We start from the raw sequence: 22,166 nt of genomic DNA on the forward strand, positions 1-22,166 counted from the left end.
CCAACCAAACACTGCAAAAAACTATTGACTGGACCAAAAACATAAAATAGGCTTTTCTGAGACAACATGGAGAAAATATGGTAAATAGAAACAGAAACCCTACAGTGCAGAAGGAGGCCATTCGGCCCATCGAGTCTGCACCAACCACAACCCCACCCAGGCCCTACCCCCACATATTTACCCGCTAACTACACATCTCAGGGACAATTTTTTTTAACCTGGCCAATCAACCTAACCCGCACATCTTTGGACTGTGGGAGGAAACCAGAGTACCCGGAGGAAACCCACGCAGACACGAGGAGAATGTGCAAACTCCACACAGACAGTGACCCGAGCCGGGAATCGAACCCAGGACCCTGGAGCTGTGAAGCAGCAGTGCTAACCACTGTGCGACTGTGAAGCAGCAGTGCTAACCACTGTGCAAGGTTATGGGAATAGGGCGGAGCGGAGGACCTGGGTGAGATATTCTTTTGGAGGATCAGTGCAGACTCGATGGGCCAAATTGCCTCTTTCTGCATTGTAGGAATTCATAGAAGAATCATAGAATCCCTACAGTGCAGAAGGAGGCCATTCGGCCCATCGAGTCTGCACCGACCACAATCCCACCCAGGCCCTACCCCCACATATTTTACCCCCTAATCCCTCTAACCTACGCATCTCAGGACTCTAAGGGGCAATTTTTAACCTGGCCAATCAACCTAACCCGCACATCTTTGGACTGTGGGAGGAAACCGGAGCACCCGGAGGAAACCCACGCAGACACGAGGAGAATGTGCAAACTCCACACCGACAGTGACCCGAGCCGGGAATCGAACCCAGGACCCAGGAATTCTATGGTTCTATGGATATTAGGAACAAAGAGACATTAATAAACTTATGGCAATGTCGCCCAACTCTGTTCCTGCCTCATCCCATCTGCTACTGAAACCTGCCTCTACGCCTTTGCTACTTCTCGACTAGACTATTCCAATGCTCTCCTGGAAAGCATCCCATCTTTCAATGTAAACTTGAGCCCACCCAAAACTCTGCAGCTAGAATCCTAAGTCCTGTTCATCCATCAACCCTGTGCTCGCTAACCTACATTGGGTCCTCATCGACAACACCTCAATTTGAAAATTCTTATCCTTGTTTCCCTCTACAGACTTGCTCCTCCATATCTCGGGAACATTCTCCAGTCCTGCAGCCCTCAGAAACCTCTGCACTCATTATATTCTGCTCGCTTGTGCAGTCCTGATCTTAAATTGCTCCACCATTAGCAGCCATGCTTTCAACTCAACATCCTACAGCTTTTGAAGCCCGAAATTCTGGAATTTCCTCCCAGAATCTCTCTGCCTCTTACCTGTCTCTTCTCCCTTAAGGCACTCCTTGAAACCTACCTGCTTGACCATGCCTTTGGTTATCTGGCCTAATATCCCTTTATGTGGCTCAGTGTTACATTTTGTTTGCTAATGTTCTGTGAAGTGACTGAAGACACTTTACTTTGTTGAAGACATTATATAAATGCAGACCCTTGCTTTGGTGAATTCAAATTCTTTCACAATAAAGTGTTATTTAAGTAAAAGTATTTAGACTTGTCGTGTCTTATCCTAATAATAGACAGCCTTTGAGTACAATTCAGTATGACTGGACTGCTTCCAGTAGAATCTGAAGATCCAAAAACCTGGCCATCTGGCAGCTGTCAAAATGGCATGCAAGTCTCTACTCTGTCTAGTTGATTCAGTGACTTGAAGCTCCCTGTAGCTAGGTGTGGACCAAACATGAATTGTCACTACCTGGACCTGTATGTACAAGTTTAATATCTGATGGTATTCAACCAGCAGGATGCTTAAATCAAGCATAGTAACATAGTTAGCTTTCCAAGGGACTTCTAACGGAAAGTTGCTGTAAGTAGTAAAATGGGAGAAATATTAAATAATTACTTTGCTCCAGTATTTATTAGATAGACAAATCAGGTTGGCAAGGTGAGATTAGAAATTATACAACTACATTTCAAAATAAGAGGAAAAATATTACAAAACCTAACCAAGTTACCACCAACACGTCTCCTGTTCCACCAGAGGCCCAAACATCCTAGATCACTACTGCACAAATATCAAACTTTCCTACCGCTCTATCACCCACCCACACTTTGGCAAATCAGACCACAAGGCTGTGCTCCTGCTCCCGGCTTATATGCAAAAATTGAAATGGGAGAATCCGTCAAAGAATGTCATGCAATGTTGGTCTGAGGAATCGGATGATCTCCTACAGGACTGCTAAGAGTCAGTAAACAGGCCAGTATTTAAAAACTCTGCAACCAGCCTGAACGAGTACGCCACTACAGTAACTAACTTCATTAGTAAGTATGTAGAAGACTGTGTGCCAAAGAAGCAAATCCGCATGTTTCCCAACCAGGAACCATGGATGAACAGGGATATCTGCTGCTTGCTGAAGTCCAGGTCTGAGGCGTTCAAGTCAGGTAACCCTGATCTATACAAGAAAGTCAGATATGACCTAAGGAGACCCATCAAAGATGCCAAAAGACATTACCGGACCAAGCTAGAGTCCCAGGCCAGCCATATCGTCCCCCGCCGACTATGGCGAGGTCTGCAAGACATAACAGGCTACAAGATGAAGGCATGTAAAATCGCCAGTACCCCTCCCTGATGAGCTCAACATTTTGAGCAAGAGGTCAGCGAGAGCTCACCCTCCACCCTGGAAGCCTTGAATAAATCTGTATCCGAGGTCACCATTGGAGCTGTCAGAGCAGCCTTCTCAAAAGTCAACCCACGGAAAGCGACTGGCCCGGATCGGGTACCCGGACGAGCGCTCAGATCCTGCATGCACCTGCTGGGGGGGGCTGTTCGCAGACATCTTTAACCTCTCTTTACAAGAATCTGAGGTTCCTATCTGCTTCAAGAAGATGACCATCATCCTGGTATCAAAGAAAAGCCAGGCAGCCAGCCATAATGACTATCGTCTGGTGGCTCTGCCATCCATCATTATGAAGTGCTTTGAAAGGTTAGTCACGGCACAAATCAATTCCAGCCTCCTGGACTACCTGGATCCATTACAGTTCGCCTATTGTTGCAACAGGTCCACAGCAGACGCCATCTCCCTGGCCCTGCACTCAACCATGGAACAACTAGATAACAAAGATACCTATGTCAGACTCCTATTTATCGACTACAGTTCAGCCTTCAACACCCCTACGAAATTCATCTCCAAACTCCGTGGCCTGGGGCTCAGCTCCTCCCTCTGCAACTGGATCCTGAACTTCCTAACCCACAGACCACAACCAGTAAGGATAGGCACCTCCTCCGCAATCATCCTCAATGCCGGTGCCCCACTAGGCTGTGTCCTCAGCCCCTTACTATACTCTTAACTATACTATATCTGTAGAATTTTTAAAATCATAATGGAAAAATTTAACATTCTACAAATATGAAGATAGCTTTTCAGAATCAGTAAAAAATAATTTGCATTTATGTAGCACCTGCCACATCCAACAAATGTCTCAAAGCACTTTGGAGCGATTGAAGCATGTTTGTAGTGTAGTCACTGTAAGATTTATGGTTCGGGAGACACAGATAACTAACATAGACAATTGAGTATTCATAAGTAATTTTAATGTAGTTTATTATGAAGCAATAGTTTAGACATAATGCATTAGCAAAATAGACAGGAAAAGTGTACAATGCGTGACTGATGAGAGCTGTTCACTGATCCCAGAGGATGAACAGTTGGCACAGTTGATCTCAGCAGCTTGTGATAGCAGCATTCTGCTCTCTCGCCGGAGTGTGAGGGAACTCTTCCCTTGGCTTTCCTCCATCTTCAATGCCTATCTTCCATCTGAAGAAGGAGATTGCCTGATTAGGACAATTAACTTAAAGTCAATTTCCCTCTGGAGTATGTGTCAACGCCTGATGAGGACTCCCCAATATACTTTATTTCCTGGGCTGGTAACATGTCTGCTCCCAATCACTTGTTTGATCCTTTCTAACCAGTGAGTATGGGACAGATACCCAATATATCAGGAAAGTCACTTCCCCCCCGTCCATCAATTAGCCCAAGATCATTTTTTAGCTTACTTCATGCTGAGGGTCTTTTGCTAGCCCTTGCCAGACAATTGTATCAACAATAAAATGCACAAGCTTCTGGAAAACACACTATCAGTTCAAGAATTTGTATCATCTTTGTTTTGCCTATGTCTCTGACTGCTAAGAATGAACACTCTTCTTCTACGTGTTCTCAATAACATGCCTATTTTTTATTCCATAACATTCTTATGGGCACCAGTTCTTACACTCCACCTCTGAGAAGGAAATATCCTTATTGATTCTCACAACTAACTTTTAGCCAACCTAATTATTTTGAAGATACATAGTTGTTCCCTAATTTCTCGGTTACACATCAGAGATAACATACTAAAGCTACCAGAATTACTTGATTAAGATCTATCTGGATTGGCACTGTGACTTGTAAATCACTTCACTCACTGTTATTCCTTATTTGGCAGAAGTGCTGTTAATTATCAAGTATATAAAATAAGAGCAACAGATTATTTTGCACAGATTTGAAAGATTATTCAGCTTTGCTTTTCACCTGTATCCATCTTGTGAATATTTCTTATTAAGTATTTTTTCTCCCTGGCCTTCCATTGTCCCTACCCAAACTTCCTTTCACTTGTTCTTTAATCATATTCCTTCTGACCATTACCTCTTAATTGTCTTAAAGTCAATTTCCCTCTGGAGTATGTGTCAACGCCGTGATCATTTAAAAATGTTCTCTTGCTCGTCAGGCCATATTAACCATTTCATGTCACACTATTTGTCATGTAACTGAGCATGCCTGGGACCCATTCTTCAGCACAACCTCACCATGCACTCCCACATGTTAGTTGCATTATATGTAACAAATGATTTCTCTGCACTCACACCAGTGTCCCAATTCCTTCTTTAATCCCCTGTTGGAATTTCACATTCATAAGTTACCTTCACAAGTTTTCCTAGCTGTTGGGTGTGGATCTTCAGTGATTTATTTTTTTCCAAAGATTCAATCTGAATAATAAGTTCCACTTTATTACCTGTTGTAATATGTAAACCAGAGACAGCATTGGCAAGCTCTCTTTCACCCATTATTCTTGGTGGCGATCTCTCTGCCCTTTGCCAAAAGTCCTCATTTTGCATTTGACAAAGGGTTATCAGGTCCATAGGGATTGTGCCATGTCTTGTCAATCAATATCACCATTCAAACTTACACTGTTTTCAAAATGATGCACCATTTGATAATCCTCAAAGGAAACAGGAACTTTCCTGTCACCATTGAATTTATGTTCTTCCCAGCAGAGTTGTGTATATTGCACCATACATGCTTCATTGGATAAGCCTTCTTAACTTCCAAGTAATCTTCTCAAAAGATCAAGGTCAGCTGGGTTTCTGTCTCGAGATCTTTGCTTATTCTCCATTGGATGGTCCCAATGTCTTGGGTTGTGGCCAGATTATCAAATTTATTTCTCTTAATAAGTTCATAGACAAGGACACAATTATCTCCAAGAGAAAGCTGTCAATTAGATGAGTTATTCCAATTCCCATTTGTGTCTTTTTTCCTAACTCTATTGCCTACCCTTATTCACCTCCTCACATTGCTTTACACATGCATTAGTTACCATCTTTTCTCATTCATGAACAGTCCAATAAGACATTTTCATAAATCAAACACTCTCATTTAATTCCATGTATTAATATATTTTGCTTTTTGGTTCTTTCTCTTAAACAACATTTTATTTTCTCAAAAGCAACCCGCTAAATGGGGCCTGACTTTTTTTAATTTTAAAATGATCCCAAATTCAAATAACAATGTTGTCGGGCTGATTGGCTTTGTTCATGTTCAATTAGTTTCTTCCCAAAATTGACATTTCTTTGATACCAAGAAACTACCAGACTGTTTTTCCATAAGCGTTTCTGAAAAATAAAATGTGTTTATTCCCTTAAACATCAGATAAATTTCCCTTTGACTGCTGATATAGCAACTCATTTCATCAATTCCAATTTCAGAAAAAAATTATGTCCAGGCTTAGTTAGTTTGAATGGTGCTTTTCCATCAGAGACAGAAGTGTTTGCAGTTTGTTTAGATGCAACTTTCACATCTCTGATGCGCAAACTTTGGCCGGGATTTTCTGGCCCACTGCGGCGGGTTTTCTGGTGACGGAGACGGCTCACTGTTAGCCACCCGTAGGATCATCAGGTCCCACTGAAGTCAATGGCCGTTTGCATTGCTTGCCTGCCCCACCACTGGGAAACCTGCTGCCATAAGCAGATTGCCTTTGTCGGGACTGGAAGTTCCTGCTGGTGGGAAGGGCTGGATATTCCCAACCTTTGTCTCAAAAGATAACAAATGACATCAAATGGCCTGAATGGTTAATACCAGGATTCAAAAAGGCAAAGCTTTTAGTCCAAATTCGTTGTCTGCTGATAAGTACTAGAATTTGCCTGCAGTCTCTTGTTGTGATATCAATATTCATGTGATCCTGGCAAGTTATTAAAATGAAACACAAAAACAAAATCCATCATGGCTTTGGTTAGGAGTCCAATATGTTAATGACATCCAGTCATTAACATGTAAATTTGGAAACTCAAAATAGGCAACTTGTGGGTGAATTAAATAAAAGCAGGTGTGAATAGAAAGGGTTAACTTCTCTGCTTGTTTTTCCAAGGGGTAGAGCAAAACATTCTCAAATGCACGCAATTGCATCATTTCACATTTTTTTTTAAACTTCCCTAGTCAAAAAGAACCTATCTCCATTTTAAACTCTGCTTTTAAAAAAAGTTATTTTGTTATCTTTTCTTCAACTTTGCCCAAATTCCAATTATTTAAAAAGTCTTTCAATGTTTTGTAAGATGTTTCTCACCCCTAGACTTTTTTTGGTACAACCAAGATTTTAAGACCATAGGCCAGGATTTTATGGCCCCTCCCACACAGCTCGATATTATGCTCCCGCTGAAGTAAATGCCAATTGAAATGGCTCACTGCAACCACTGATGGGAGGCACACGTAACCCCCACGACTTACCTGGGCTTGCGAAATCCCACTAACTGTCCTGGCTGGAGACAATACACATCTCTTTAACCTGTGCTTAACTCTCTCTCCACTCACATTGTCTGTACCTTTAAGACTTGATTACCTGTAAAGACTTGCATTCCAACCATTATTTTGTAAATTGAGTTTGTGTCTATATGTGCCCTGTCTGTGAACAGAAGTCCCACTCACCTGATGAAGGAGCAGCGCTCTGAAATCTTGTGGCTTGTGCTACCAAATAAACGTGTTGGACTTTAACCTGGTGTTGTGAGACTTCTTACTAGGCACACTGTGGCAGGGCTGCAAAATCCTGGTCAAAGAGTTAAAGAGGGACACCAGCTTCTTAAAAGACATCACCACAACCATACAGACTAACTGCTGAAAAGGATCACAATCTTTCCCATACCTTTTTTGTTTATCCTTTATCTCCTTCACAAAAATGTTTAGGTTCTGATGTTCACCACTTAAAATTTGAGAGAAAATCAATAAAATATGTCTTTAATTTTAATTTTAGCAGCTCTTCTTTAACTCGAGTACAAATGATTTTTTGAAAAGTTCAAATTGGATTTTTGTCCAATTTCTTCAAGATTTCATAATTTATCTTTATGTTTTGGAAACAAATTCTCGACCCTTTTCCTATACTTAAAGTCATACTCTTACCCAGTAACTTTATGCTTTAACAATGACTTAATGACATTTTGAATGTATGGTATACTCTCAGTTGAATAAGATTGTAGCCCCAGGGGGCTGGAGTAAGCATTGTGCATGATGGAGGCGGAGAAGTCAGTGTCAACACTAATTGTAGACAGCCTCAATTATCATCGGTGCAGTTAATTGGTCTTGCACTACTATTGTATTTACATGGCCTTTTTCACTGCCTCCTATTTCCAATGTAACAGCAGTGGTTTCCTGCCAACCATCACTTTCCTTTTGCAACTTATCTACCCATTCCTTAACTACTTGTACTTTTTATTCAGCTGTAAGACACACGTGCCCCATTGATCAACTTATTCCATACCTTTTTTAAATGTTAGCTTGTCTTTTTGAACATCTTTAGAAAGCATATCAAAGGCACATGTGTAACCTCCATCACATTCTTCTACAGCTCCCAGGATATTGGGATGAGTGTGTGAATAAATAATCCTCCACAAAAGTCTGCTTCTGTTCCTTTCAAATCAAATCAAAACAAATCAAATCAAAATTCAAAATTGAACACACACTAAAGAGGGCTTCATAAATGCACACATCTACCTTTGCAAAAATAAACCACACTAAGGACAGAGGGAAGGCAATTGGGGGGTTTGAGTTTATCTCTCCCTCTGTCCATGGAACTAAATTAACATTAAGGTCAAGCTTTTTGCTTGTTTCAAATGTTATTTGTTAAATCTTAAAAGTTATGTTTACTCATTTATCTAACTTGCATAAAATAAAGCAGTGAGACAAGGCTGCATTCTGTCCCAATACTCTTCAGTAAATAGCGGTTGTAATTATCTAGATTTCATGAAATGACAAGAACCTCAGCATCATTACAGGAAGGACATAATTTCTCTGCAAAGAGTACAGAAGAGATTCACAAGAACGCTGCCAGAGCTTGAAAATTGCAGCTATGAGGAAAGAATGGATAGTGTTTCAACCGAGTCCTCTGATTTCCTCCCACAGTCCAAAAATGTGCAGGTTAGGTAGATTGACCATGCTAAATTATCCTGAGCATCCAAAGATGTGTAGATAAGGTGGATTAGCCATGGTAAATGTGCCAGTTACTGGGATGGGCGGGGTGGGTGGGGTGGGGGTGGGGGGGGGGGGGGGGGGGGGAGTTGGGGGCTAGGTAAGATGCTCTTTCAGAGAGTCGCTGCAAACTTTATGCACTGTAGGGATTCTATGATCCTAAGGCTAGGGTTGTTTTCCTCAGAACAGAGAAGGCTGAGGAGTGACCTAATTGAGGTGTACAATTATGAGGGGCCTAGGCAGGATAGTGGCTGAGGTTGAAACACATAACTAATTTAAAAGGTACCTGGATCCACACCTGAAGTACTGTAACCTGCAAGACCAGTAGCTGGAAAGTGGAATTAAAATAAGCAGCTAGATTTTTTTGGCTGGTGCAGGCATGATGGGCTGAATCTGGGCTCTTTCTGCAAGAAATCTTCCTATGGTTCTAACTCAGGAGCACATTCTGTAAACAACCTTAGATTTAGCAATGACATTGATGCTTGTTCTGGAAGTAATGGTAACTATTTTCCCAAACCAAAGGTACTTCTAACACAAAGAGACATGCAGAATATTGTAAAAGATGTCTTAGTTATGTGAAGATTGTGAGGGTGAAGATGAACCACCAATGTGTTCTCAGAGGTTGGAGAAAAAGGGGAACTGGTAGGGTTAAATGCAATTGATTTTGTAATGAATGAAAGGAACAAACTTTAATAATGAGTTTGCAGAATAAACCAAAAGCTGTACAAGGATTAAGATAATGATGGAATTCAATCAAATCTAAGATGATGGCAAATGATGTGAGAATACAAGGAATGTATGTATCATTCACAGGAACAATACAGAAAGATGTTGAGTGAAACAAAGATCTAGATGTTATTGTGCACCAATCACTGAAGAATTATGACCAATGCAAGCAAACTTTGGTTGGGTTGGGTTAATGAAACAATTTAGTGGAAATCAAAGGACACCATTTAGGCTGTATCTGGAGCCCAACTCTTCTCTCCTTGTGTAGTAAACTTGGAAAAGGTCCATTGAGCGATAGCAATGATTCCTAGCTTAAAGCAAGTCAGCAACTCAAATAGACTCAAGAACCTTGGTTTATTTACTTTAGATGTGGAGATGCCGGCGTTGGACTGGGGAAAACACAGTAAGATTTTAGAACAGTGTAGATTTAGGGGTGACATCTTAGCAATCTACATAATAATTAAAGGGGTTGAGAATATCCCGAGCACAGATTACTCCATTTTAACATATTGTGGAGGATCAGAGCGCATGAGTTTAAACTTTGTGAACATAAGAATAAAATGGGTTTTATGCTGTCCTTCCATGCCAGCGAGGAGTGGGTGTAGTGGGTGTTGACTCTGTATGCCTTCAAGACGGAGCTTAAGATTTTATTTTCTTCTAGTTTTTCTTTTGTCCACCACAGGACATTACATGGCTAGGAGAGGGTGAGTGGAAGGAAGAAGTCATGGTGACTGGCTATCGCTATGTGGGGTCAACTCGATGGACCAGCTGGCCTTTTCTTGCCAAACAATTTTCTATGTTTAAATGTTTCAAAAGTTTTTTTTGGCTCTTCTAAGTCAGATTGCAAAACAAGATTAATTTTAAAGTAACTTCCAATAATTATTTCATCCCTCAGCAGGGAAATCCCAGGTCAGCTGTAGGATTGAGATTTAAACTCCTTCTACATTGTCCCAATCTCCTATGGCACAAAAGAGACTGTTTTTGATTTCCTGAATCTGAAGTTTTATGCCTTCTCTAATTAAGATTGCTAATCTGAGGATAGATAACTCAGGTTAACTCAGAACCATATAGGTCATTTAGAATCAACAAACAGAAAAATCTTCTGTCCCATGTGCTTAAGTTGTATTTGAAACCAAGGTCTTAAATGAAAGATTAGTATCTAACTCCCTGCAGCAACCAGTCCCCTAGCAGTTTATTTAAGTAAAATAGCATACCTAATAATAATTCCAAATAAATGGAAAACAGTAACAAATACGTATAATCAAAATATCTAAAACTACCTCCAAAGCAATTAGAACTTAATACGCTCTTTTTATTCACAGTAAAGATAGTTATTTACTCAGAGCTTTTTTGCTGAGAGATGCACTAAAGCTTGGAGTAGCAGCTGCAAAGTACAATGGAGAAAGGCCTTCAGTCATAGCACAGCCAGGGTTAGAAACTATTAAAAACCCTTTGGACTGTATGTTTGACATATAACGAGTATTATAGTGAGTCAATATTAACTTTAATTATAAATGCATTGATTAACTTACGGTTTTGCAAGAAACTGATTTGGTTTGCACCTTGTGTAATGTCAACTTTGAACGGTTATGTAAATACTCTTATAACTCTTACAAATAAAATATGCTTTTGGGAAAAAGTGGTTTTCTCTTTCAGATATCGCAGATGGCCAAAACGTAAAGTCCACAAGCAAATCAGCATCACCGACTGAAAGAAGGGCAACAATTCCGAAATAGTTCATCCCATCAAGACTGTAACAATGTCAATAAGTATAAATGACTTCAAGGCAAGATTACATGCCAAGAAGCTTCTAAAGGGAAAGTTGTTGAAATAAAATCCATTTTTGAAGCAAAAGAAACACTGTTTATAAATCAGATCAACCAAAGCTGAGGCTTGGAAGGAGGACAAAATGTGTACGTATGTAACCTTTCCTTTCCTACATTACAACAGTGACTACACTTCAAAAGTCCTTCATTTGTTGGAAAGCACTTTGAGACATCCTGACGTCATAAAAGACACAACTCGAGTCTTTCTTTTCTTTCTGTATCAGATTTCCCCTTTATTTGGCACACCATAAAATGACAACAACTCAGCAGCAATTAATTCATATCATTATTTCTATTGTGATCCAGAGACTGAGCAGCCATTTGATATTGTGGCAGCTAATCTCTGGCTGCAGTCCACTGGTCCATGCTAAATGGACCAGGTCTCACACCAGGACTACCGTGGGCTGGTTGGTGTGTTCTAATGGCCTGCCGCCCAAAGATGTTAAGGGGAAAATCCACCCCTGCAGAGCTCTGTAAAACCATTCCTCCCATAAGACCATAAGAAAAGGCATGGAAATGCATTTGAAGTTAAATAACATCTTCATTAAAATATGCATGATTGAGAACAATTTTAGGCAGAATTCAAGGAAACTGTGATTGATACAGCATTTCCTATTAATCATCATCATAGAAACCCCACAGTGCAGAAGGAGGCCATTCGGCCCATCGAGTCCGCACCGACCACAATCCCACCCAGGCCCCACCCCCACATATTTACCCGCCAATCCCTCTAACCCACGCATCCCAGGACTCTAAGGGGCAATTTTTAACCTGGCCAATCAACCTAACCCGCACATCTTTGGACTGTGGGAGGAAACCGGAGCACCCGGAGGAAACCCACGCAGACACGAGGAGAATGTGCAAACTCCACACAGACAGTGACCCAAGCCGGGAATCGAACCCGGGACCCTGGAGCTGTGAAGCAGCAGTGCTAACCACTGTGCTACCGTGCCGCCCCTATCCATAAATAATACTGAATAAAGAATTACCCCTGTCTTTACACAAGTTGGATTTGTAACTGGGCTCAACAATTTGCCTCAATCTCATAAGAATAGTTTGGTATGTTAGAACTCACTAGTGACGTAAATATTTCCCAGCCAAAAAAAACATGATAATCACTTACCTTCCAGGCTTATAACTGATTGAGGCTCTACTGTCTGTTTATTTGGTAACCTTAAACCTCCCCCACATTACAATCGTCTCATTCTTGTCTATTTAATTATTTACCATCTGCTTTGGTTACAAGACTGATATTCCTGAGTATCAAGACCATCTGTTAATAAGTCCTTATCCCCTTAGGGTAAAGGTTTGCGTGGTCATAAATAGTCCTTATCACTTCTCATCTAAAGGCTAAGCAAATACAAAGATCAAATATATTACTAGAAAAACAAGGGATTTCTTGATTTGCTCCCCTGGGTTAAACAAAATAATTGAGCACATTAATTACAAGGACACCTCATTCCAATTCACCAGTATATTCATTTATGCACATTAAATCTAGGAGTTGAAGATATGTCAGAAAAAGTGACTTCTTACAAATTATGTGTTTCTTAGAGCATAATAGTATTACATGTGTGGAACCAAATTCATACCAACAGTCACTGGCCAATTTGACCCATGAGCTAGCTATTTGGTAAGCAGGCACATAGAGGTTAATGAGAGCAGATGTGTATTGGTGGGATCTACTTGTAAGTTGGAAGCCCCATTGGCTTAATTCTTAGGTGGAGCAAGCAGATCAAGGCCACCCTCGATGTGCAGCCAACAGAATTAGGAAGGTAGGACTCAGCACACGCCTGACACGTCCAAAGTCTAAGAAAAAGCTTTTTGTATTATGGATGCAGTGCTTTGCGCTGGCCCCACCTGAACAAAGTTATATCAACCAATGTGAATTGAACGCTCTCTGGATTCCCATGTTTTCTTTTTGAAGCACAATCCTTGGTTCATTGAGTCTCTGGAAGAAATAGACGCTATGGGCTTGATGTTCACTACCGTGGCAGGTAGCTTGAGTCAGGAAAGGTATAGATTCACCATACCTGGCTTGGAAAAAAGGCCCTTGAATGTTTGATCTTCACTCTGAGGAATGGGTGTGGGGGGTGGGGGGGAGGTGTGGTGGGATCAGTGGGCGTGGGATTGAGTTAGACACTCTGCCTTTGAAGCAGAGCATTGGCGGCCCTAGGGGCAGTAGAATGCTGAGACAGGCTGCTTAGAAGGCCTGCCTCTGTTCTCTGGCATTTCATCCTAGTTGTGTTATAAAACTTTAGGCCATCTAGCCCTTACCCCTTATCCCACTTCCACTCCTTTGGCCCTTTATGCTCCCATTTGCCAAATCATGCAAACTCTCCCTGGACATACCCCAAGAGGCTTGTGGAGGTGAGTTAAAAATTAAAAATAAGTTAAAAAATAAAGTTCTAAAAATCTAACAGATTTGATTAAACAGACTAAGACCCCTTACCATTTGTTTTTTTAAATTTCAGGTGCGTAATCTCTTATATAAAAATCAAACTTCCATTCATACCCCAAATCACTGACAGATAATCCTTTAATAGACTCTTCAGCCTGTCAAACTGTGAACTTCAAACTCCTGCTGTGATAATTGTAAATTTTGGAAACCAGCCAAGCATTCATAAAGAACCCAAAGGGAACTGTCCACAAAATTGGACTGCATGTGTTGAACGGTTTCATAAAACTCTCTTATATCTGCAGATTGTATTTTTTTCATTTTTAAAGGGTTGTAAATTTAAATAGTTTTACATCATGCCAGTTATACTGACCTTATCCATCCTTCAAGAATGTTTACGCCTAATCCATAAATTCATGACTGTCATACTGAAGGTTAAGGCTTTTGCAACAGCTAAAATTGGGTCTGTATTTAAATGGGTCTGTTGAGTTCAGGTTTCCTTCATGTGTGAATCATGGTCAGTCCTCTTTTCTCTATTAACAAAAATTTGGTATGTTGGAAATGGCAGTGGAACCTCTGCATCTGAGTCCCATCCACCAATTTTCGAAGCTCTGAGTAGCAAGCCCAGATGATTTCTTATTGATATACTCCATCGTATTGTTAGATTACTGTATTAGCACAGCTTGCATTTTAGCTGCATTTAGAAATGCATAGCTTAATCAAGGACAGCTAACACTTATTTATTTTTATGTTAATTCATGAGATGTGGGTGTCGCTGGCTAGGTCAACATTTATTGCCCATCCCTAATTGCCCATGAGAAGGAGGTGCTTCCTTCTTGAACTGCTGCAGGTTATGGTGTTGCCAAGTACTTGCTACCCCTGCCCTTCAAGGTGGCAGAAGTCGTAGGTTTGGAAGGTGCAGTCTAAAGAGCCTTCATGAGTTGCTGCAGTGCATTGTGTAGTTGGTAAACACTGCTGCCATTGAGTATCAATGTTGAAGGGAGTGAGTATTGAAGATGATGTATGGGGTGCCAATCGAGAGGGATGCCTCTGTGTTGGGTAGTGTTGAATGTATTGTTGGGGCTGACTCATCCAGTCATGTGGAGAGCATTCCATTCACTCCTGACTTATGCCTTGCGGATGTTGGACTGGCTTTGTGGAGTTACAGGTGAGTGACACTCAGCAAAATTCCCAGCCTTAGATCTGCTTGTGGTGCCAGAGTATTTTCTGGCTGGGCCAGTTCAGTTTCTGGTCAGAGGTAACCTCTAGGGTGTTGATAGCGGATATCCAGTGATTATAATGCCATTGAATGTCATTGGCATGGAGGGAGATGGACAACTCTTTCTTGTTGGAGATGGTCATTGCTTGGCACTTGTGTGGTGCAGAAGTTACTTGCCACTTATCAGCATAAGCCTGAATGTTGTCCCGGTCTTGCTACAAATGGACACTGACTGCTTCACTATCTGACAAGTTGTGAATGGTGCAATCATCAGCGAACATCCCCACTTCTGAACTTATGATGGAAGGAAGGTTTATTGGTGAAACAGCTGAAGATGGGTGGACCAGGACTCTACCCTGAGGAACTCCTGCAGTGATATCCTAGGGCTGAGATTATTGACCTCCAATAACAACAACCATCGTCCTTTGCGCCAGGTATGACTCCAACCAGATTTCCCCTCATTCCCATTGACTCCAGTTTTGCTAGGGCTCCTTGATGCCACACTTGGTCGAATGCAGCCTTAGCGTAAAAGGCAGTCACTCTCACCTCACCTGTGGAGTTCAGCTCTTTTGTCCATTTTTGAACCAAGGCTGTAATTAAATCAGAAGCTGAGTGACTCTGGCAGAACCCAAACTGAGAATCAGTGCGCAGGTCATTGCTGAGTAAGTGCAGCTTGCTAACACTGTCAATAACACTTTCCATCACTATGCTGGTGATTGAGAATAGACTGATGAGGTGGTAATTGGCTTGGTTGAACTTGTCCTGTTTTTTGTGGACCTGAGAAATTTTCCACATTGCTGGCAAAATGCCAGTGTTGTAGCTGATTTGGAACATCTTGGCGAGAGGGATGGCTAGTTCGGGGCACAGGTCTTGAGCACTATTGCAAGAATGTCATCAGGGTTCAACACCTTTTCAGTATCCTCCTCCAGTTAGTTGGTTAATTATACTCCTGATGTGGAGATGCCGGTGTTGGACTGGGGTAAACACAGTAAGAGGTTTAACAACACCAGGTTAAAGTCCAACAGGTTTATTTGGTAGCAAAAGCCACACAAGCTTTCGGAGCTCTAAGCCCCTTCTTCAGGTGAGTGGGAATTCTGTTCACAAACAGAGGTAATAAAGACACAGACTCAATTTACATGAATAATGGTTGGAATGCGAATACTTACAACTAATCAAGTCTTTAAGAAAATTAGTTGTAAGTATTCGCATTCCAACCATTATTCATGTAAATTGAGTCTGTGTCTTTATAAGCTCTGTTTGTGAACAGAATTCCCACTCACCTGAAGAAGGGGCCTAGAGCTCCGAAAGCTTGTGTGGCTTTTGCTACCAAATAAACCTGTTGGACTTTAACCTGGTGTTGTTAAACTTCTTACTGTAATTATACTCCACCATACACAACCAGATGTGAAAGCGCTGCTGAGCATGGATCTGATCCTTTGGTTGAAGGATCACTTAATTCTGTTTATCACATGCTACTTCCACTAGCAAGCAAGCCGTCCTGTGTTGTAGCTTAACTAGGTTGACACCTCATTTTTAGGTAGGCCTGGTGCTGCTCGAGTCGTGCTCTCCTGCTCGCTTCATTGAACCAGGGTTTTTAACCCTGGATTAATGATTATGGTAGAATGGGGGATATGCCAGGCCGTGAGGTTAAAGATTGCGTTTGTGTACAATTCTGCTGCTGCTGATTGCCTTATGGATGCCCAGTTTTGAATTACTAGATCCTGTTCAAAGTTTTTCCCATTTAGCATGGTGGTCGTGCCACACAACAAACAACAGTGGTAAAAAATAATTCTTCTTTTCCAATGCAAAAGTAGTTTAAACACCATGGGCACGATCTTAATGCCCATTCATGCCATGCTCCCATTGCAGCGAAGACAGAGAATTTGGTGACAAGCCAAATCTCCATCCACTGCAGCGGGATGGGAAAATCCCACTGGCGAGAACGGGCGGAAAATTCTGGTCCATCGGCACAATCTTAATTTAACAATTTCTTCAACATTTGCATTTTAATTTTGCTTATACAAAATATTTTTCCTTAGAGCTAACAAAGTAAGATTTACTGCCACAACGAATTTATATTTAGCTATATAAATATCATAGAAATCATAGAAACCCTACAGTACAGAAAGAGGCCATTCGGCCCATCGAGTCTGCACCGACCACAATCCCACCCAGGCCCTACCCCCATATCCCTACATATTTACCCACTAATCCCTCTAACCTACACATCTCAGGACACGAAGGGCAATTTTTAGCATGGCCAATCAACCTAACCCGCACATCTTTGGACTGTGGGAGGAAACCGGAGCACCCAGAGGAAACCCACGCAGACACGAGGAGAATGTGCAAACTCCACACATAAATATCTATATATATATATACAATATATATTTGATTTTTATTATTTGCAAAAGGACGATTTCAACGAGGAAGCCATCAAGAGCTCTGAAAACTATTATCCATTTAGAGGTGAATTTCAGCAAGGATTCTTCCAAATTCCTATGGTAACTTCAACCAAAGTTTATTTATTAGTGGTCACAAGTAGGTTTACATTAACACTGCAATGAAATTACTGTGAAAATCCCCTAGGCGCCACACTCCGGCGTCTGTTTGGGTCCACTGAGGGAGAATTTAGCATGGCCAGTCCACCTAACCAACACATCTTTCAGACTGTGGGAGGAAACTGGAGCACCTGGAGGAAACACATGCAGACACGGAGAACATGCAGAGTCCACACAGAAATCTACCCAAGCTGGGAATCGAACCCGGTTCCCTGGCGCTGTGAGGCAGCAGTGATAACCATTGTGCCACCGTGCCGCCCATTAAACCCCAAGAAAATAGTACCAATTTTTCAGCTTCACCCCACATCTCCAAGACTTTTAATCAATAGTTGGGGAAGAGAGGGGGGAGGAGGGGGGGAGTCAATAAAATAGTCAACTAAGTTTAGACTGAAATATGACCTCTTCAGCCAACACGAATGCATCATTTGGTCGTATTGACCAATGAAACATGAAGGGAAGCAGCAGGTCAATGTGTGACTCTGGTATTACTAATGCTCTTGAAATTCAAAGCATGTTTAAAATGAAAGGGAAAGCAGACAGCAAAAGAGAAAGAGAATCTGTAATTGGTTTTGTGCTGGGAGTGCAAACCACCCATTCTAATGCAAAAGATGTTTTAACAGCCGGAGCACTAAGAAAAATCACAACTTGAGGAAGTCGCATCAAAAAGCAAATTTTTCTTTAATCTTTCTGCTGATTCCCTGGGGCTCAAATTAGATGGTTGAACACTAACTTGAGTGCTAACTCATTTATTTTAAGTGGGCTAACGCCTCTGGTAAAATAATGAAGAAAGGAATTTCAGGGAGATACATTAAGCATTCTCAGGGCTGTGTTTCACAGCTATATTTCAAGTTAACTTCTCAGCTTTCGTTTCCCCAGACATTATTTTCTATTTTCACCACTGAAGAGTCACACTGCTAATTGTTTCTGTTATTTTTAACTTCTTCCTCTGAAGCATTGGTTTAATCATGATGGATATACTTTATTTATCATCATCCTGGCTGTGGTGTAAAAAAATGGCTTGCAAGTAGCTGTGGTAAGAAAAGCATCCCAGTGTGGGCAAGTATTAAGGAATGACAATCAGTCTGGGAAGGCTACACAAAGGTCAGAATGTCTGTGGTAAATAAATGGTGAGGTTAATCTGAAGTGTTTATTGAAAGGCTGAAATTATTGTTGTTCAGTGTGGCCAGGCTGTGCTGAGTATGCACTATAATGCTATGCCAAACATTCCAAAGTTCATTAATTCCACTATAGTTAAAATTTGTATCAGCAGAGAGCAGAAGTAGTAGCCTGGAGTTTCCACTACATTGTGCAAGTGCTTTCAGAACTATTTGCATAAAATCGGCCGAATGAGTGCAGGAGATTTCAAGTGCAAGTTATGTTCAGTACAACTCAATTGCTACGATCTTTTGTACTAGTTTAAAAATCACTGTGCTGGAGCTGGCGCCACCCACAAACTGGCCATTACACCTAGATTACATAAAGCACCATGGCCAGTTTCTGTCAGTTTTGTCCGTCTATATGTCTATCAAAATTAAGGGTTTTTTTTTAATCCTGTAGGGAAATAATAGGCAGCTTATAAAAGTTATTAAATATATTTTCTTTAATGTACTAACAAACTAACAAACGTATGCTAATGAAACTAGTAAATAAATAGTTCTGCATTGTTTTTTTAAAGTTATTTTCAGTTCTTTAAAATTAGGGTACTCGCTTATGAAGTACTGGACGCTGGACAAAAATACTTATTTTTCACGATAAACCCATTTTCAGCTGTATTAATAAAACTGCGGTAGTCATGATGTGGAGATGCCGGCGTTGGACTGGGGTAAACACAGTAAGAAGTTGACCCTGGTTGACCCTGGTGTTGTTAAACTTCTTACTTAATAAAACTGCACCAGGCTACCACTCTTGAATACATCTAATTATTATTTTAATGCAAAATTTTCTTTAAAAAATTAATTGCATTTTGAAATGATGCTCAATTGGGCAGGCTCATGGAAAACGTCTATGTGTTTATAAGTTTATGTATATGGGTTTAAGTGGAAACCTGAGCAAAAAATTGACTTTGCAAAATCAATTATTTTCAGCACAATTTTTGCAGCCAAATTTCCAATTATGCCCAATGTGAATACTACTGGTCAGTATTCTTAATGGTAAATGAAGGCTTCATCAGTGGTTGACCCTGATTCACAAAAACACAGGAGAAGAATATAGAATATGAGTAAAAGCTTATCATGCATCAAGCACCAGTAGCCTCCAACCTCTCTCCCTCTATTCTTTCTTGTCTCTCTCTATTAGTTAGCCATAACACAGTGGTTAGCATTGCTGCCTCACAGCGCCAGAGACCCACGTTCAATTCTGGCCTCAGGTGACTGTGTGTGGAATTTGTACATTCTCTCCACGTCAGCGTGGCTTTCCTCCGGGTGCTCCAGTTTCCTTCAACACTCCAAAGATGTGCGGGTTAGGTTGATTGGCCATGTTAAATTGCCCCTTAGTGTCAGGGGGATTAGGGTAAATATGTGGAGTTACGGGGATGGGTTGTTGGTGCAGGCTCAATGGGCTAAAAGGCCTCCTTCTGCACGGTAGGGATTCTATGATTCTTTAACTTCCCCAATTTTTCTTCTCCTTTTTTACTGAGACTCCAAGTATGTCATACTACAGACACTTTCTCCTCATTATGGGAAAACCAATGTTCATCATCGTACTGCTCTCCACTTTTTCTTCTTTTTGTATAGGACTTTGAACAGTGTTGAACATCTTACCTCTTCTACATCAACTTACAATCTTTTAAGCTTTTAAGTTTTTCAACCCAAGAGGGATGTCATCTAACTGCAAATTTCTAATTTTAATTCACTTGCTCCAGTCTTTCCAACTCTGATAACATCCTCCACATGGGTCCTGAGCCTTCACCCAACCTTTTCAGTTATTTAACTGCACGTTCGGATCTTTTAGAAGTACAGAACATTCTGCGAAGATCACAGGCAGCCAAGATTATACAAACATTAATCACTGCAATGAAGCTGACAAGGAGATTTCACTTAGCTTAGAAGTAATAAATCCTTACTTTGTAAATGCACTTAGCTGAGAAATAATAAACGCTGAATCGAGAATCATAGAATGATTACAGCACAGAAGGAATCTACTGGGCCCACCATGTCCATACAAACTCTCTGTAACAGCAACTCAACTAGACCCCCTCCCCACCTTTTCCATAAGTGCTGGAAGCTGATTATGATTCTCCTTTAAAAGCCTGAACAGAATCTGCCTCCACCACACTCTCAGGCAGTGCATTCCAGATCCTATCCTCTTGCTGCGTATAAATCTTTTCCTTATGTCACTGTTGCTTCATTTTGCCTCAATCAATGTCCTTTTGGCCCTTCTGCCAACAGGGACAGTTTCTCCCTATTTTCTCTGTCCAGACCATTGATGATTTTGAAAACTATCAAACCTCCTTTTAATTGTCCCTTCTCAAAGGAGAACAGCCGCCATATAAAGTTCTTCATCTCTGGAAGCATTCTTGTAAAATCTTTTTTGCATTGTAGTGCACAGAGTGTCGTAAATGATCAAAAGCCAGCTCGCCCAAAAAAACAGGTGGGAAAACTCCCGTTTTCCTGCCCATTAGGCACTTGGAATTATTGGGGGGAAAATCACTCCTTATATCTTTTGTTTTATATTATATTCTCCTCATTTTTCTACCAAAGTGGGTCACTTCATATTTGTCTGCATCAAATTTCCACGGCCATGTGTTCACCCATTCCATCTGCCTGTCGATCTCTTGGCGTTTATCACTTTCCTCCTCACACTTGACAATACTTCAAATTTTGGTGTCATCTAGAAATTTTGAAATTAAGCCTTGTAAATCCAAGTCATTAACACAGAACAAGAAAAGCTGTGATCTGAATTCTGATCCTGGGAAACCCTACCATAAACTTTTCTCCAGTCCACAAACATTTATTCATCACTCCTCTTTGTTTCCTGTCACTCGGCTTAATCTGTAATCAGGCTATTTTATTCAGCTGACAAGTTATAGGGCCTCGCTAGCCTTGCCTTGGTTTCACTGCTACTATCCACATTTATCTTTGAATCCAGATATTGAAATTGATCTATGTTTGCAATGCTTGCGAACTGAAAGAGAACTGAAAACGGTTCTCACCATGAATTGTCATCGAGTGTGCCTTGTTGTTGATGATCAACCGAAACTTCAGACTTGACCTCCTCAGCTCTTCAGCCTTCATGAATAGTGCTTTCTTGTCATCAGCCATTACGATAGTGTCATCAGCATATCTGATGTTCCAGATGTTATGACCACCAATATTGACTCAAGAGCAGAGCTAACTTTGCACACGAGCTTTTTCACTCACATGCACACACACACACAGATACACGCACGCACGCACACACACACACTGTCCTATGACTTTATTTTTCCAATGTTTAGCACCAAGCTGGTAGTGGAAGTCTCAAAGAAGAGATGACTAAAATCGGAATATGCCTCAAAGCATTCTCACCATTGTATAGATGCAGGAACCTGAGTGGAAGCAATTGTTTGCCAGATTCCTTTCTCAGCAAATACTTCCCTGCAAAAGCAAAACTAATGCATAATGGGCACTGCATTATTGTACACAGAGGCTTCAGTCCCACAGGGCTATCTCAGATTG

This window comes from Mustelus asterias, chromosome 6 (genome assembly GCF_964213995.1).
Source record: "Mustelus asterias chromosome 6, sMusAst1.hap1.1, whole genome shotgun sequence".
NCBI classification, from domain to species: domain Eukaryota; kingdom Metazoa; phylum Chordata; class Chondrichthyes; order Carcharhiniformes; family Triakidae; genus Mustelus; species Mustelus asterias.